Source organism: Scyliorhinus canicula, chromosome 1 (assembly GCF_902713615.1).
Source record: "Scyliorhinus canicula chromosome 1, sScyCan1.1, whole genome shotgun sequence".
NCBI classification, from domain to species: Eukaryota; Metazoa; Chordata; class Chondrichthyes; order Carcharhiniformes; family Scyliorhinidae; genus Scyliorhinus; species Scyliorhinus canicula.
In genome coordinates, this window is record NC_052146.1 from 48,356,634 (window position 1) to 48,375,414 (window position 18,781).

The 18,781-nt window shown below is 47.5% G+C and overlaps 2 long non-coding RNA genes across 3 annotated transcripts in view; one reads left to right on the forward strand and one right to left on the reverse strand.

Moving 5' to 3' along the window:
• LOC119962377 overlaps window positions 1-15,991 on the forward strand; it is a 58,514-nt gene extending 42,523 nt beyond the window's left edge. For both annotated transcript variants that reach the window (XR_005459855.1, XR_005459853.1), the window contains one exon: window positions 15,555-15,991. This is a non-coding gene — a long non-coding RNA (uncharacterized LOC119962377). The remainder of the gene's footprint in view (window positions 1-15,554) is intronic.
• Window positions 1-18,104, reverse strand: part of LOC119962387 — a 38,369-nt gene extending 20,265 nt beyond the window's left edge. Inside the window, exon 1 of the long non-coding RNA XR_005459856.1 lies at window positions 17,128-18,104. This is a non-coding gene — a long non-coding RNA (uncharacterized LOC119962387). The remainder of the gene's footprint in view (window positions 1-17,127) is intronic.
• Window positions 18,105-18,781: the final 677 nt, after the last annotated feature.

An 18,781-nucleotide genomic window follows, 5' to 3' on the forward strand; every position in this document is an offset into this window, starting at 1 on the left:
AACATATATATAGACAAATTCAAAGATGCAAGTCAATGCTTAGAATGTGAGCATTAGCAGGTAATCAAGTCTTTACAGATCCAGAGATAGGGGTAACCCCAGGCTAAAGAGGTGTGAATTGTCTCAAGCCAGGACAGTTGGTAGGATTTTGCAAGCCCAGGCCAGATGGTGGGGGATGAATGTAATGCAACATGAATCCCAGGTCCCGGTTGAGGCCGCACTCATGTGTGCGGAAATTTCTGCTCGGCGATTCTGAGTTGTCGCGCGTCCTGAAGGCCGCCTTGGAGAACGCTTACCCGGAGATCAGAGGTTGAATTCCCTTGACTGCTGAAGTGTTCCCCGACTGGAACGGAGCATTCCTGCCTGGTGATTGTCGCACGATGTCCGTTCATTCGTTGTCGCAGTGTCTGCGTGGTCTCGCCAATGTACCACGCTTCAGGACATCCTGTCCTGCAGAGTATGAGGTAGACAATGTTGGCCGAGTCGCACGCGTACCTTGTGGGTGGTGTTCACACGTGTAATGGTGGTATCCATGTCGATGATCTAGCACGTCTTGCAGAGATTGCCATGGCAGGGTTGCGTGGTGTCGTGGTCGCTGTTCTGAAGGCTGGGTAGTTTGCTGCAAACAATGGTTTGTTTGAGGTTGAGCGGTTGTTTGAAGGCAACTAGTGGGGGTGTGGGGATGACCTTGGCTAGATGTTCATCTTCATCGAGGATGTGTTGAAGGCTGCGAAGAAGATGTTGTAGTTTCCCCGCTCCGGGAAAGTACTGGATGACGAAGGGTACTCTGGCAGTTGTGTCCTGTGTTTGTCTTCTGAGGAGATCGGTGCGGTGTTTTGCTGTGGCGCGTTGGAACTGTCGATCGATGAGTCGATGTATGTGCGTGAATATTGATTCAGCTTGAATCACAATTTTATGTATACATTTATCACGGGTATACACAGCTAACTTTGTACGAATTTTAAATAATGCTGCTGTGCAGCTATTGGTAATGCTTCAGCAGCACTATTAAAACAGATTCTCCTTAGCAGTATATCACAAACATATGCCACGATTAATGGGTCCTGCGGAACTGACCAATTTGATGAGTGGCCTTGAAACAAAGGAGCACAGATAATCGTAAAGCCTTAATTCACTTGCATGTCAGGCTGGATCTAACGGAGAACAGAACAAAACATTTCAAGTCGAATAGGACTCTCTTCAGAACAGGTCAAACATAGACAAGAAAACTACTGGTTATCAACTACCACCCTCCCTCAGTTGATGAAGCAGTGCTGACGTTGAACAGGATCTGCAGAAAGCTCCGACCAGTTCTCAAAGGTCTTGTTCAATTTTTTAAATTCTGTTTCTATGTCCACAGCTGCTCCAGACCTGCTGAGTATTTCCAGCTCGTTTTTATTTCATATTTCCAGCATTCACTGTATTTTACTTTTAGTTTGCAGAAGTGGCTCTTTCAGGATTAATAACTCTGGTTTATAAGACAATTAGATACTGTAATGCCGGAAACACAATCAGGAATCAAGAAACAAATCTTCTGGCTTACCCTATCCTCCAACCCATCCAGAAGAGTAATCTGACATTAAATTCTCAAAGCTACAATTTAGAGACAGATTTCATATACTTTAATTTCTTAATGCAATTACTAGCTTCAGGGGACCACACACTTTTGCAGTTCTCCAATGCACTTTTCTGCATCATGGCGAATGTGCCTGTACATCATCTTATGCAGTTATGGGCCTCTGAAGTAGAGATTAATTTAACATTTAGCTTTAAGTGGAGGGTGTCATATGTCCCAATATTTCCTTTTCACAAATGATTTTCCCTACATATTTTAACTTGCTCCCAGTTTCAAAGTTGGAGCCCAGAATTTGCTTGTGCCGGACAAAGTATTACTGATGTTTGTGTGTCATCAATCACCTTGTATATTTAAATATATTTGTTCACCTAGCAGCTGTCAGTTGCAGCAATAACAGTTTTTCTTGGCTGTTATTAGTGCAAGGCAGAGATTCTGCCAAACTCTGGTGCTCATCTTTCACAAGTTTTAAATGGCTTTATTGCCCCTGTCCAATTTGATAAGTGGCCATGAAACAGGAAAAGGAGCACAGATAATCGTAAAGTCTTAATGCACTTGCAACTGTGGCGAAAATTGGCAATTAGGTGGTTTTTAAGGAGCAAGGTGGGGGGGGGGGGGGGGGGGGAGAGAGAGAGAGAGAAGTGACCCCCAGTTAGGATAATCACGTGGAACGTGAGGGGGTTAGGAGGTCCAATCAAGAGGTCAAGTGTGCTTGTGCATCTTAAAAGTTTGAAAGCACGGTGGCGCAGTGGTCGCACTGCAGTCTCATGGCGCTGAGGTTCCAGGTTCGATCCCGGCTCTGGGTCACTGTCCATGTGGAGTTCGCACATTTTGCGTGGGTTTCGCCCCCACAGCCCAAAGATGTGCAGGGTAGGTGGATCGAACACGCTAAATTGCCCCTTAATTGGAAAAAATTAATTGGGTACTCTAAATTTATAAAAAAAACATTTGAAAACCGATGTAGCAATGCTGCAGGGGACTCACTTTTTTTTTTCTAAATTTAGAGTACCCAATTAATTTTTTTTTCCAATTAAGGGACAATTTAGCATGGCCAATCCACCTAACCTGCACATCTTTTGGGTTGTGGGGGTGAAACCCACACAGACATGGGGAGAATGTGCAAACTCCACACGGACAGTGACCCAGGGCCGGGATTCGAACCCGGGTCCTCAGCGTCACAGTCCCAGTGCTATCCACTGCACCACATGCCGCCCTAGCAGGAGACTCACTTGATGGTGAAGGACCAGGTGAGACTTCAAAAGGGTTAGTCAGGTGTTTCACTCTGGATTTGACGGAAGGGCTCGAGGGGTAGCGGTAATGGTCAGCAAAAGAGTATACTTCCAGCTAGAGAAGGTGGTGGCAGATCAGGGGGGTAGATATGTGATTGTGACAGGGGCACTGGAGGGGAGGTTAGTGGCGCTGTTACATGTATACGGCCCAAATTGGGACGATGTGGGATTCGCATAGGTGGTGTTTGGGGCCAATTTTCACCACAGTTGTAAGTGCATTAAGGCGTTAGGATTATCCGTGCTTCTTTTCCTGTTTCATGGCCACTTAGCAAATTTGGCAGGGGCAATAAAGGAGCTGACGGAGTGTGGGTCGTATAGGCCCATATCACTTCTGAATGTGGACGCAAAAGTATTGGCGAAGGTACTGGTGGGTAGGCTGGAGGAGTGCCTCCCGAAGGTGATAGGTGAAGATCAGACGGGGTTCGTGAGAGGGAGGAAGCTCTTTTCAAATGTTAGAAGGGTATTGAACGTTGTTATGGCACCGGCAAGGGGGAGGGGGGCGGGAGGAAACAGAGCTGATTGTGGCATTGGACGTGGAGAAGGCATTTGACCGGGTAGAATGGGGGTACTTGATTGCAGTTCTGGAGTGGTTTAGGATTGGACCAAGATTTGTGAACTGGGTAAAGTTACTATATAAGGCGCCGAGGGAGAGTGTCCGCACAAACAACATCAGCTCGAGATACTTTTCTCTCCACCGTGGCACTAGGCAGGAATGTCCTATGTCCCCCCCTTGCTGTTTGCACTCGCGATTGAGCCGTTGGCCATCGCATTAAGAAGTTCGGGGGTATGGAAAGGAATAGTGCGAGGCGGGATACAGCATAGGGTGTCCTGATATGCCGATGACTTGCTGTTATATGTGTCGGAACAGAGTGTGTCGATAGGGGGAATATTGGAGCTGCTTAGAGTGTTTGGGTCTTTCTTGGGGTACAAACTAAATCTAGACAAGTGAGTATTTTGTGATGTCTCGGCTGGGGGTGGGAGCAGGGGTGTGGGAGCTGCCATTCTGTAGGGCAGGGACTCACATTAGGTACCTGGGGGTGCACGTTGCCTGGGAGTGGGGGGGTGGCTCCGCAGATACAACATTTCTAGTTTGGTGAGGAGAGTGAAAGCTGATCTGGCAAGGTAGGATGGTCTCCCTCTGTCACTGGCAGGTCAGGTACAGGCGGTTAAAATGAACGTGTTTATTTTTCAATGCCTGCCGATTTTCCTGCCAAAGGCTTTTTTTCCCCAGAGAGATTGAGGGAAGGATTACATCGTTCATATGGGGAGGGAAGTTGGCCAGAGTTAGAAGAGTGCACTACAGAGGGGAAAGCAGGCGGGGGTTTGGGTCTTCCGAACCTTACTACTAGGTGGCGAATGTGGAGAAGGTGCGGAGCTGGGTCAGAGGGGTTGATTCCCAGTGGGTCAGTTTGGAGAAGTTTGTGCAGGGGTTCGGGATTGAAAGCACGAGCAACAGCGCCGCTCCTGATAGCCCTGGGGAAATACTCAGGGAGTCTGGTAATAATAGTTTCATTCAGAATTTGGAGGCAGTTTCGTCAACACTTCGGGTTGGCGGCAAGGTCAAGGGAAATGCCGATTTTGGGGAACCACAGGATTTGAGCCAGGGAAGTGGGATGGCAATTTTCAGAAATGGGAGGAGAAGGGGCTTAAGACACTAAGGGATTTGTTTCTTAGGGGTCGGTTTGCAGGATTGAAGGAGCTGGAAGCGAAGTATGGGCTGGAGCAGGGGGAAATGTTCAGATACATACAGGTTCGAGATTTTGCCAGAAAGGAGATACAGAGCTTCCCGGTGGAGCCGGCCTCCACATTGCTGGAGGAGGTGCTGACTACAGGGGGACTGGAGAAGGGGGTAGAGTCAGCGGTTTACGGGGTTATTTTGGAGGACAAGAGGGCACCACTGGAAGGGATCAAAGCAAGTGGGAGGAAGAGTTGGGAGAGGATATGGAGGAGGGGTTCTGGTGTGAGGTGTTCCGGAGAGTGAGTGCATCCACCTTGTGCACGAGGTTGGGGCTGATACAGCTAAAGCTGATATACAGAGCACATCTCTGAGATGTGCCGATTCTTTGAAGGAGTAGAAGATGCGTGTGAACGTTGCGGGGATCCCCGCTAATCACGGTCATATGTTTAGGTCCTGTCCAAAACTAGAGGATTCCCTCCTTGTGATCCTCACAATACAATTGTGAAGGATCACCTATGCACGTTGCTTTGAGTGCTTCTGGGTGCCTTCTTTGTGTTCCCTGACATCGGCAAGTTCCTGGGCGTCTATTCTGTCCTTGACTATGGGAAGAAAAATTTTTTACCTGACATTTCTACTTGGCGCTATGTCAAAGGGGACATGCATTACCAAAACCGGGAACCTCTACCTATCACAACTATTATCCTTATCCTTACTTTAAACATTTTATTACAGTCTAAACCTTATTCATTCATACCACATTACATAACACTTCCTGACTTGGCAGTCGAGTTCAGGACAATATAATACATGGGTATCTTTTATTCACATAGTGCTTTATTCATCAAGGGGCAAGGGGGATTGATGAAACCGAAAAATAGGGGATCGAACTCCATAGACGGTTGAGGGGCAGGAACGGGAGGCTCTCCTTTTCCACTTCCTCAACCTGAGGGTCTGTACGATTATGCAGAGGATTGCGATCACTAGCAGTGATTCAATCACGTATGACATGGAGTACCATGTCATACATTTTGTGCACCAGGTCTGAACTTCACTGATCAGAGCTGAGCACGGGGGAGTTGGTGTGAGGGAAACATTGACGGCGGGGGTTGTGGGGGAAACGTGACTCGCTTCCACACATACAAATATAACATTTAACAGTAATAGGTAGGCTTCCATCATGGTCTTCTCTTCGTTCTCTTCCTCTTCCTCCTGTATGGTCGATCCTTGCTGTGAACCCTCTTTCGTCCTTCGAAAGCTATGGGATCAAGCACAGTATCTGTCAATACAGAGTTTAATATCCGTACTTGTTAGTGTATCTGTCCTCTAATTCCAATTGACCCATTAAAATGACTGGCCAAGTCACACCCTGTGACTCCCCTCATTTTTTTTTCAAAAGCGAATTTTAGGAACAGAATACACCTAACAACTTTCCTCCTGCGAGCCGTCTCGCAGGCTTTGCTAATTTACCATCCGAATGTTCCTGGATGTAAATAGCATGTAGGATGGTGGCCTAAGGGCTACCTAACAAAAAATGAAAACAAATTGGAAATAAAAGGTCGAATGGGTTGCGTATGGGCCGCTACGGGTACGATTTGAATGGGATCCCCGGGTAAGGCGTGCTGTGCCATACCCGAGCTTGGCTGACCAAAGTGGGTTCTCAGACAGGGCGGGTCCTCAGTGCCGTTTGTCCACTGCCTGAGGAACCTGGAGTAACGGGCAAGAATGTGTTTACCGTGGGTTTGCAGCCTCTATTCACCGAATAGAGGGGCACCTAAAAACAAGGGAGGAGCCAAGATGCTCCTTTTGAAAGTTGAGCTGGGCTTCAGATATTGTAGCCGATAAGGTGAGCTGGTCACAATCTTTTCAGCTGAAAAGATCTGTAAGCAAACCCTTAACATATTAACAAGGAAACAAACATAAACTCACAAACAAACATACGTGCAGGTTCCATCAGAAAGGATATCGCTTCCCTCAAGCGGCTCCTATTTTACATCATCTGGACACCTCACTTTTTCTCTGCCTCTGTGAACAGGGTCACAAAGGGGTTGCCATATCGGGATTCAGACACCGTGTCGTCCTGCTCTCCCGGATCCCACACCCTTGTGTGGATCAGGCATGAAATTTTTGAATTATGTGACCGGGGGTCACTTTCGTCGTTGCGGACAAGTCGGTACGAATTGTCCCTGTGCCAAAGTAGTGGGTCTGAAACTGAATGGGTATTGTCGGGGTAGTCGGGGTCGGGTGGTGGGTCTGGGTTTTTAATATAAGTGACTTCCATGGGGTCACTGGAGTCGGGGTCATAGTCGCTGCAGTGTGGGCTGTAGTGTTGTGTGCTGTGGCTGTCCTCAGAGTCAGTGTCTGTATCGCTGTCTCTGCTGCGGCAGCTTGTGGGCGTTTCGGGGCGTGGTCTGTCGTGGTCAGTGGGCGGAGTCGTGGCGAGTCCGATGAAGAACTGGTCTGTGAGGGGGATGGTGGAAACGTGTCTCTAGTGGGCGGGGCGAGGTGTTCTGCTGCATCTAGCAGGACATGGTGTGCATGGTTGGACTGTGTTCCATATGCCTTTAGCTGGTTAATATGGAACCACGCTGTCTTTCCGTTGGGGTATTTTATCCTGTAAACTGAGGGGCTAATTTTGTCCGAAATTGAATACGGGCCGGAATATTTTGGTGCCAAAAAACTGCTGGGGTTATATACAGATAGCATTACCTGTTGCCCAACCTGGAATTCTGTGGGGTGTACGGTCTTATTAAAGCATGCTGTGCTTTGTCTACGCCGTTTCCCTAGTTGAACTGCGGCTGCGATCTGTGCAGACCTCACAGTCTCAACCAGGTCTTTAACAGCTTTCTCATGGGTGAGGGCCGTCACTTCCGGGCTAGTCATGTCCAGTCCTAAAAGGAATTCTGTACCTTTCATAGGGCGTCCGGTCATGAGTGTGTGTGGTGTGTATCCTGTGGAAGTTGAAACTGTATTTCTGATAAACATGAGTGCAAATGGGAGCACTGAATCCCATGTTGAGTTGTTCTCTTGAACCATTTTTCTAAGTGTGGATTTTAGGGTCCGATTCATGCGCTCTACAATCCCGCTGGACTGTGGGTGATACGCAATATGAAAGTTTTGTTTGATGCCGAATATGGTCAGGACGTTCTTCATGACAGGTCCTGTGAAGTAAGATCCCTGGTCCGAATCTATACTTCTGGGTAAACCCCATCTCGTGAAGATGTGGTGGGTCAGGATCTTTGCAGCTGTCTTAGCTGTATTCGTTCTTGAGGGGAATGCCTCTACCCATTTGGTAAAGGTATCGATTACCACCAGAACGTATTTATAGCTATTCCTACAAGGGGGCAATGGTCCTATAAAGTCGATCTGGAGGTTTGTCCAGGGGCCATTAACTGGTTGAGTATGCCGAAGCTGTGCCTTTTTAGAATACCTCTCCGGGTTATTCTGGGCGCAAATAAGGCAATTCTCGATGTAGTGGGTTACATCGGTCCTTAGGTTAGGCCACCAACAGAGCTGCCTGAGGTGCCTCGTGGTCGTGTCGATCCCTTGATGTCCATGCCCATCATGGAACAAGGCAGTCATTTGATTGCGGTCCTGCTGCGGGACCACATAAAGCTGGTCCTTGATGATCACACCCTCATGTGTGGTCAGTGCGTGTCTAAATTTGTCAAACTGAGGCACAAAGTTGCCTTTAAAAATCTCCCTGAGATCCTCATCCTGCTTCTGTGCTTCAGCTAAATCCTTGATATCGGTCTGTGAGACTTGAACTGCGCTCACAGGGGCGCTAGCTGGTGCGCTAGCTGGGGGTGTCCACAAGTGTCCTCGCCTGGAACCTGCCTTAGCCAGTGCGTCGGCTTTTACATTCCCAGGGGGGGATGACCTATGGTGGCTTCTAACTTTTATAATGCCGAAGGTTCTGTCCTTCGCTTTATCTAAAATGTGGCGGAGTAAAGGGGCTGATGGAAGGGGTTTCCCGTCTGCGGAGACAAAACCTCATGTCCTCCACAGGGGTAGAAAATCTGTCAAACTGTTGCAGACATATAGACTGTCCGAATATATGTCCGCCGGGCTGGGGAAAGAATCGGGGTGGTCTACTATGTACGCTATGGCCGCGAGCTCTGCTGCCTGCGCGCCTAAGTGACCTGGCAATTTTAACGCTATTTCTTCGAGAGCGCGACCCTGCGCGTCCTCGACATAGATGCCGCATCCCGTGATACGCTCACCTTCTAAAACCGTGGATGAACCGTCCACGTATATCCTTAGTGGGCCACACGTGTCTGTGTGTTGGGGGCTTTGTCTTGGGTTCCCTATCTTCCTGGGGGGTGTCTTCGCTATGAAGGGTCCTGTGTTGTGTAGGGGTGCTACAATTTCACAATCATGGGGCTGTCCTGGGTATTGGAGGTTGTCGGCTAAAAATGTGTGTGTGCGGGTCCGTTTTACCGTAATGTCGCGTCCTAGTAAAAGTAACGTCCACCTAGCTGCCCTAATCTGGCTAACTGAACCGTCCTTCAGTCGACCGTCTAGGAGTAACTGTGTGGGGGTGTGCTCGGTCAAAATAGTGATGGGGTTGAGTCCGGTGATGTAGGAGAAGTATTGCACTGCCCAGAAAACTGCTAGGAGGTGCCTCTCGCAGGCTGAAAATCCCTGTTCTACTGGGTCTATAAGTCGGGAGGCATAAGCCACTGGTCTTAGCTGCTCGTGCCGTTCCTGAAGTAACACGGCCGAAGAGGGTCAGATCTGTGCTCGCTACTTCTATTGCATAGGGGGAAAGGTGGTCTGGGACTTGCAGCGCGGGTGCTGCGCTAAGGGCTTTCTTTAACTCCTCCACAGCCTCTGTATGCTGCGGAAGCCATTCCCAGGGGGCTCCTTTCTTAAGGAGGTCTGAGAGTGGGGCTGCCTTTGTCGCGAATCCGTCGATGTGGTTCCGACAATAACCAACCAGTCCTAAGAACGACCGGAGGGCTGAAACATTCTGGGGAAGGGGCAATTTGACAATCGAATCAATTCTTTTGAATTCGATCTCGCGTTTGCCGTGTGTGATGACTGTACCCAAATACATCACTTTATTTTCCAAAATCTGGGCCTTTCTGGGGTTAACTTTACATTCAATTGAGGTTAAAAGTTCCAGGAGCTCGGCCAGAAGCGTAATGTGCTCTGCCTTTGTGTCTGTCTGCAGTAGTAGGTTGTCCACATACTGTACCAGACATTCGGGGCGGGAAAATGTTTCTAAACCATTCGCCAGCTGTCGGTGGAAAATGGAGGGGGAATTGTGGAATCCTTGTGGAAGGCATGTCCACGTATACTGTTGTGTTTTGAAGGTGAAGGCAAATTTGTACTGGCACACCTTTGCCAATGGGATTGACCAGAAGCCGTTGCTAATGTCCAATACCGTGAAATATTTGGAGTTGAGTCCCTGTTTGAGCATGGTCTCGGGACTTGTTGCTACCGTGGGGGCTACTGCTGGGGTTACTTTATTGAGATCCCAATAATCGATGGTCAGACGCCATGATCCGTCGGGCTTTCTCACTGGCCAAATAGGAGCATTATTGGTGGAGGCTACTGTTCTAAGTACACCTTGCTCCAATAAGCTACCTATCACTTTCTCTATTTCTCCCTCTGCTTCTAGGGGAAATCTGTACTGTTTCTGTGGTCGGGGGTCAGGTCCGGTAACGTGAATTTGTCCAGTCATTCTGCCACAGTCGTGCCGGTGACTGGCAAATGCTGTCCTGTGTTTGTGTAATACTGCCTTTACTTGTCTGTCCGTGTGTAGTGTGGTCAGGTCAAATGAATAGTCTCCTACTGCGCTAATTCGATTGGCGTACTCTCCTACTGTGAGAGTAGCGGGTGCTCTGTCTGATCTCGCCATTCGCCAGACACACTGGTTAACTCGGTCGAACGACAGGCTATGGGCATTCATAAAATCTATCCCCAGGATGTGTTCTGCTGTCCGGGGAAGATTTACTAGAACGACGGAGTGTTTGGTGGAAATGTTCCCTAGCTGGATTGCTACGGGTGCTGTAATGTGTCCCTGCTGCGAGTGTCCTGTGAAACCGCTAAGTGTGATGGTGGAGGTGGTCGGCCACGTGTCTGCCTGTGCCGTGGTGGTGGAATTAATCGTGGTGCGGGACCCTCCTGTGTCCCAAAGTAACTCTATGGGCTTCCCTCTGACCTTAGCTGTGACTACGGGTCTTCCAGATTGATCCCAAAGAGTGTCACAGACCCAAGTGGGGGAGCCCGAACACCGTCAGTCCGTCCCGTCCACATTGGTCTGTCCTGACTGGATCCCTATACTATGGATTGGTTTGGCTTTATTCCTATTCAGAGTGCCTGTCTGCTGGCCTCTCTGTGATCTCTGGGGTGCATTACATTCCTTAGCCCAATGTCCTAACTGGCCACAGTTGTAGCATTCCTGCGACTTCTGTGGAGGGCTGTTCTTTCCTTCATTCACCCATGCGGGGTTTTGGTGCGCTCTCACTGCCTGAATGTCCGCTGCAGCCTGAGCTTCTTCTGGGGACTTCACTTTGCCTCTGCCCTGAACTGATTGCTCCCAAGCGCGGGACAATCTTTTCAGGACCCACTTCTCATTATGGGCCTCTTCTGAGGGGTCATAACTGTTGCAAGCACTCTGTCCTGCATCTGTGGCATGGGAAATTATGGTGCGCGTCCATTTAACCATGTTTTCACGGTTCAAATGGGCTCTATTTAAATCGCCGAAAACTGCGTTAAAATGGATCCACAGCCTTCCTGCAAATGCTGTAGGGTGCTCGGTTTTCTTCTGTCGGCACTTGTTAAGTCCTTCGACTGGGTCACCTCGGTTATACCCTATGGCATCTAAAATGGAGGTGTGCATTTCCTCTAGGGTGCCTCCGCCAACGTTCTGTGGGTCGGGGAGGGCTGCTACTACCGATTGGTCTAAGCTCAGAACCGTGAGCTTAACCTGCTCTTTCTTGTCCAGGCCGTACATGGTTGCCTGTTGCTTTACTTTTGCGAAAAACTGGTGGGGGTCTGCGGTGGGGAGAAACGGAGTGATCTTCTCACACGCGTCCCTGAGTTGGGTTACAGTTAAGGGGGTGGTGTAGGTGATATCGGGTGCGCCTTCTGTGGTCGCTTTCCTCTGGGTGGTGACTGGATTCATTGGTGCGGTAACTATCTGATCTGTGGGGGGTTGGGGTGCTTGTCTTTTCTGTTGCGCTGCTGGCGCACATGTTCCCTGAACATAACGCTGCGCTGTCTCGCTTAATTCCTTCCAGTCTGGGGCATTCTCCTCATCTAACTGCGTTCCAAAGGTGCTTTGGAACCCATTTTGCACTGAAAGCAGCGATTGGAGCTCCGCAATCTGCTTCCTGCATTTTGCATGGTCTACTGTACTCTGTCTTTGTTCTGTGGTGGCAGCATGGAGTGCTCTTAAAACTGCCTTTAGGTCAGAGCATTGCCTCTGCAAAGCCTCTACCTGCTTCTCTGATTCTTCTCTTATCAGGACGGCACGTTGCACGTCCTGATAGGCCTTTTCGTACTGGGTCTGGGAACTGCTGAGATGGGCTAGACAAGACTGATGTGCCCTCTTGGCATCATCCACCTCTCTACCTTGCTCTGCCAACTTCCCTCTAAGTTCCATATTCTCTTTCTCGATGTCCCTGACATCCACTTTACTCATCCGATTTCTCTCTTCTAATTCTGCCCGGAGCGTCTGAACGACCTCCTCTGTGCCTCGCAATTGTGCCAAACAGGACACGATTGCTATTGGCTTGCGTGCTTTACTAAGGTTTTTCTTATGAATTTGAGAGAGGTTCTCCCACCAAGTATGTCCTATACTTCCGGGACCTGTCTCCTCATTCATACAGAACTCTTTCCAAAGGGGCCATCCCTTTCCTTGCAGATACTTGCGGAGTTCCAGCTCCCACACGGGACACTGACCTACTCGGCTACTGCTGGTAGCTGCGACCACAAACCGTTCTGGATTCATGAGGCGTTCCATTGCCTGCATGGCCATTTTCTCTGACTCACTTTAATTTGGAACAGGGGGTGTTGAGGTTATGTCTCACGAAACGGGTAAGGCTTACGCTATGTTCCGTTCACAAAACTCCCGAAAGTTTGTCGCAACAAAAATGCTTTCAGGTTTTCCTTACAACCCTGTTAGTACGCATGCACTAAACACACTTCCGAATTACGTTTATTCGTTTGAACACCTTGAATACTTGTGATTTCTTTCCTTTTTCTTTACTTGGATTTCGGATTCAAATTTCAGGGTCCTCGACGGAGTGGGGGTGCCACTTGTAACCGCGTCCCGTCAGGAAGTCGCCACTAAATGTTGCACGTTTTACTTGAGTGTATTACGCGTTTATTGGAGTGTATTAACACGCCTCCGTTTAAAGGCCGTGTGCTTAACACTACTACAGCTCTGTGTATGTATTTTCAGCTCGGAGTCGCCAGGTGCCGTATTTAGACACCTCACAAGTATTTCAAGGTCAGGTTCAAAGTAATAAAACTATACACCGATTAGTAAGTTCAAACGATTGATATTTATTATACAAATATAATAAATACGCATGCATACGCTAAAGACTAATACTTATTTCTACTATTTAAACGACTAAATACTTATCTAAGTAGGAACCAGCAAGGTCAGGGGACAAGGCCTTTGTTCCTTTCTGGACTGCACCTTCTGTTCTCTAATAGTCGGATAATGTATAAGCAATGCCGGGTTCACGTAGCGAGCGTCGTTTTGGCACTTACTGAACGATGGCTGGTGCTCAACGGCTGGTGATGGAAGACAGGATCTGGAGGCTGGAGTCGGAGTCAGAACAGCAAGCCGGAGCAACAACAACAGCGAGGCCGGAGCAAAACAGCAACGGAGCCGGAGCACAACAGACCTGGGCCGGAGTCAACAGACAGAACCATGTGCGGGGTCTACCTTTATAGGTCCCCCAATGTCCGTGCCTTTTCGGGGCGGGCCTCTACCTGCCATGTATCGATTGGGTCATTTCCCAATCGATATCTTACAAATCCCCCAATCTGAGGGTCTCTTCTCGATGGGTGGGGCGGTCTCTAGGGTCTTTTGTGATGGATACTTCTGGTGCCGTTTCGTCTGGGCGTCCACTCAAAGTATCCATTCAAACCCAAATGTTGCTATTGTGTGGGCCCAGATCTGGATCGCCTCATTACTATGCAAAGCGTTTTGCTATTTACACCTTTGGTTGAGATCTTGCACCTGGCCATAAACTAGTTTCGATACGTGCAGAATGCTAATTAGCCTTTGCAAACTGCTTGTCCTGGCTAAGACTGTTTTCTCCCTACAGCCTTAGCAGTTCTCCATTTTGTTAGCCCAGTGTCCATCTTTGGGGGCTACACCCCCCCCCCCCCCCCCGGCAATGTTCACACACATCTTCTACTCCTTCAAAGAATCGGCTCATCCTCGCCCTCATGAGGTGTGCTCTGTATACCACCTTCAGCTATATCAGCCCCAACCTCGCGCACAAGGTGGAGGCATTCACTCTCCGGAGCACCTCACACCAGAACCCCCTCCTCCATATCCTCTCCCAGCTCTTCCTCCCACTTTGCTTTGATCCCTTCCAGTGGTGCCCTCTCCTCCTCCAAAATAGCTCCGTAGACCGCTGACACAACCCCCTTCCCCAGTCCCCCTGTCGTCAGCACCTCCTCCAGCAATGTGGAGGCCGGCTCCTCTGGAAAGTTCTGTATCACCTTTCTAGCAAAACCTCGAACCTGCATATATCTAAACATTTCCACTTGCTCCAACTTCACTTCCAGCTCCTTCAATCCTGCAAACCGACCCCTAATAAACAAATCCTTTAGTGTCTTAATCCCCTTCTCCTTCCATTTCCAAAAATTTCCATCCCACCTCCCTGGCACAAATCTGTGGTTCTCGCGAATCGGCATTTCCCTTGACCAAGCCCCCAACCCGAAGTGTTGGCGGAACTGCCTCCAAATTTTCAATGAAGCTATTATTCCCGGACGTCCAGTTGTGATTTTTGATAGATTTCAAACTCCTGTGAGACATTGTGCTAGCCTTGTACAAAATTGTCATATATGCTTTTTCTGCTGACATGCCCAAATGTGACCACCTCATCATTTACTCTTTTATGTTGATATTGATACACAGAAAAAAAGTATTCTGCTCGTGGATGGAAGAAAATGAAAGGAGTACTTTTTTAAAAAAAAAAGTATTTTTAATAAGGCATTTACGATTTTACCAATTTTACCAATATATCAAAAGAGCAAGATGAACAACACACGCCAAACCAACATCAGAACCCAGCCAACATAGTGCATTCTGCCCATGACAGGAGAAGAGTGCTAAATGTGATGGAAATTGTGATTGTAAGGAGGAGCCAAGAAGTATTATGTGACATTTTGGCCTCTTCATTGATTTTGATATATTCAATGATGGAAATTGAGGTTTGAATAGGGTAAATAAAGCGAGCTAAGCAGTGTGGGGACGTAGCTCAGTGGGCAGAGTGCAAGCTTTGTCTGCTTGAGGGCCCGGATTCAAGCCCCAGAGTCCCCATGTCAATTTTGTACTTTTTAAAAATCCAACTACCCAGCCGCATTTTACCGTTTCATTGATGGAACATTGACCGTAACATTGCATGTTTTATATTTATCTCCAAGCTCCCAATTCCATCAATTGCAATGGATAAATATATCAAGAAATGTTTTCTGATGTCACTCTGATGGTCAGAATGGTTCAAGCCAAGGCAATTTTAGCACAATATACCACGTTCAATAGCCGTTGAAGAGCAGCAGCATCATTCTCTGCGTTAAACGATCCACCTGCTGTGGACCACACTCAGCAATAGGGATTCGTGTTCTTTTGAGATGACAGTCAGTTTGTTCCTGTTCCCCAACAATGAACTGGGCCTGGCTGCTAATGGTGGGCAAATGGGGAATACTTCTGGGAGGTTGCTGGGTTTGAGGAGGCTCCAGGGAGAGGGATGGGTCTGATTGGGATCGATGAGAAAAGGACAACGGTAATTTTAATACTGAGCATAAATTCTTCCAGGAGAAAACTGCCCAACACTTGGAATGGAATTCTGGACACGGATTAAAACTAAAATCTTTTTGAGGAAGATGACAAACAAGAAGTGATTCACGGTATTGGGCCGTTCAAGTTTGAAGAATGCAGGTGAGTTGAGTTTCGGCGTTTGGAACGATGTTGTGATGTAGAGGATGAGAAGCCTCAGAAGAGAAAGACCAAGCCTGAATCCAGAGCAGACTTGGAGCAACTGCTGTAGAATGATGGAATGGTTCCAGCTCTAGAATGGTGCTTGTTGCGCAGAGAAAGAGTGTGAAATGTGATTGAGAAAAGACATCCCGACTGTAAGGAAAAGCGGTGAATGTAGCAAGTGGTGTCTTGTGACATTTTGTATTGTTGACTGCTGGTGAAATATTGAACAATAAAAAGGCGGCGAAAATGTGTGCGGCTGATGTAATAAATACAATTCTGACGTGGTGATGAGTCAATGATGAGCTCAAAGCTTTGAAGCTTTTTAATGAGGTTTGAATAGGGTAAATAATGAGGGAGCTAGGGAGGTGGGGATTAGGTCAGTGTCAGAGTAGATGTTTGGCACACATAAGGCCCCGGGTTCTATTCCCGTGTCCCCACCCGAATTTTATTTTTTTAATGTCCAAAAACGCATAAAATACATTGACATCCATTCATGAATTGTCTGAAACTCCAAATTTAGCTCTTTGCTGCCAAGTTCAGCTCGTAAATATGTTCGACATATTCACGCGGATGTTGTTTCAAACCATGAGAATAACTTTAACCACATTAAATTACTTTCCAAACAATAGTTGCCACTTTAGGGCGCAAACATCGAAACCTTTCCAAGCATCCAATCCGTCAGGATTCTGGCACATAGATTTGGCGCCAAATTAGAGACGAACCTGTTACCAACGAACAGTAATTTTTGATCGCCCATAATATGTCATAATATCACTTTCTTTCTGTCTGGATCTTTGTTATCAATAAATAACGGACCTAGTTGCAGCTGCTGTGATCACATTTATTTATATACATTGTATATAAATAACCGGATTGCTGGATAAATCCAAGTGTGGCACAGGCTTTCTGGTGCTGTCACGAGCCTTCAACACAGTCTGGATTAAAGATGCTGAATCGCAGCAGGATCGTCCTCTGCTTTAAATATTTCACCTGCTGTGGACCACATTCAGCAATAAGCGGATTCGTGGGATCAGTGTCAGTTTGTCCCAGTTCCCCAACAATGAATTGTCTCCGTGCCATCCCTCGACAAGCGACATGCCACCCATACGGACACGTAGAAAGAGGTGACTGCAATGCCCAAAACGCTGGCAACGCATACAACCCCATTCAACTAAGAGTCCAACTTCAACAGGCTCCTAAACAACAGGGAGGAAATGGAAACTCAAACCTAAGCCGCACAAAACCATCTTAATTAGAGGAACTTTAAGCACACATTGAAAGTTATCATCTGTGGCAATATTCCGAATTATGAGCTCCTATCTAACTCTGACCTAATTCGAAGTGAAACTGAACTGCGCGATAACTGTGCACTTGAAGAAAGTAGCAACGAAGACAAGAACGAGTCAACCTGGTTCTGAAAGTGGCAATCACAAGCTGGAGCGCATCAACATCAGTACTTTGGTCATCAGCGATGTCTGTGTGTTCTGTGACCGAGTACTGAGCAGTGATATGAACCAGCCGCACTCAACTTACATTATCATTACATTGAACCAGCCGCACTCAACTTACATTCTCATTTACATTATACTAAACGTAAAATAGCCCCATTCCTAGTTGGCTTATGCTCCAAAAACACGTCACTTACATACTCCAGGAATTCATCCTCCATAGCATTAGTGCTAATTAGGTTTACCCAGTCGTTATGTGAATAATTAAAGTTGCCCATTATTATTATGCAGCATTACTATGGCACCATCCACCCCTCGGTCCCATAAGCCCTTTTGGACCCATGAACTTAACCGTCAACAATGGAACTCCAACTCTAATGATGGATGGAAATTGAATGAAGTTCAAAGTCGTTACATTACACCCAATGCAAAAGATCTCTGGTGTTCAACATACATGAAACTCCTGGGAATGTTAAACCACATTCACACACAATGTGACAGATGCAGATAATGGCTGCACAAACGGAAAATTAAAAACTCCCCAGTCTTCAACTGTAGACACACAAAATAGACCATGGACCATAAAGCGACGCAATGTCTGATGCATAAAGAGGAAGGAGGCGTAACAGCAATGCACTCTGCTGATTACTTGGCTTAACTAGCCAATATAAAATTATACTCTGACAAAGAGTTATCCAGATTCGAAACGTTGGCTATTTCTCTCTCCACAGATGCTTTCAGACCTGAGATTTTCCAACATTTTCTGTCTTTGCTTCAGATTCCAGCATCCGCAATAATTTGCTTTTAAGAAAATATACCTGTTGCTCTATATCAATAAGAAGTCTCACAACACCAGGTTAAAGTCCAACAGGTTTGTTTCAAACACTAGCTTTCGGAGCATTGCTCCTTCCTCAGGTGCATGAAGAGATATGTTCCAGAAACATATATATAGACAAATTCAAAGATGCAAGTCAATGCTTAGAATGTGAGCATTAGCAGGTAATCAAGTCTTTACAGATCCAGAGATAGGGGTAACCCCAGGCTAAAGAGGTGTGAATTGTCTCAAGCCAGGACAGTTGGTAGGATTTTGCAAGCCCAGGCCAGATGGTGGGGGATGAATGTAATGCAACATGAATCCCAGGTCCCGGTTGAGGCCGCACTCATGTGTGCGGAAATTTCTGCTCGGCGATTCTGAGTTGTCGCGCGTCCTGAAGGCCGCCTTGGAGAACGCTTACCCGGAGATCAGAGGTTGAATTCCCTTGACTGCTGAAGTGTTCCCCGACTGGGACGGAGCATTCCTGCCTGGCGATTGTCGCGCGATGTCCGTTCATTCGTTGTCGCAGCGTCTGCGTGGTCTCGCCAATGTACCACGCTTCAGGAAATCCTGTCCTGCAGAGTATGAGGTAGACAATGTTGGCCGAGTCGCACGCGTACCTTGTGGGTGGTGTTCACACGTGTAATGGTGGTATCCATGTCGATGATCTAGCACGTCTTGCAGAGATTGCCATGGCAGGGTTGCGTGGTGTTGTGGTCGCTGTTCTGAAGGCTGGGTAGTTTGCTGCAAACAATGGTTTGTTTGAGGTTGAGCGGATGTTTGAAGGCAACTAGTGGGGG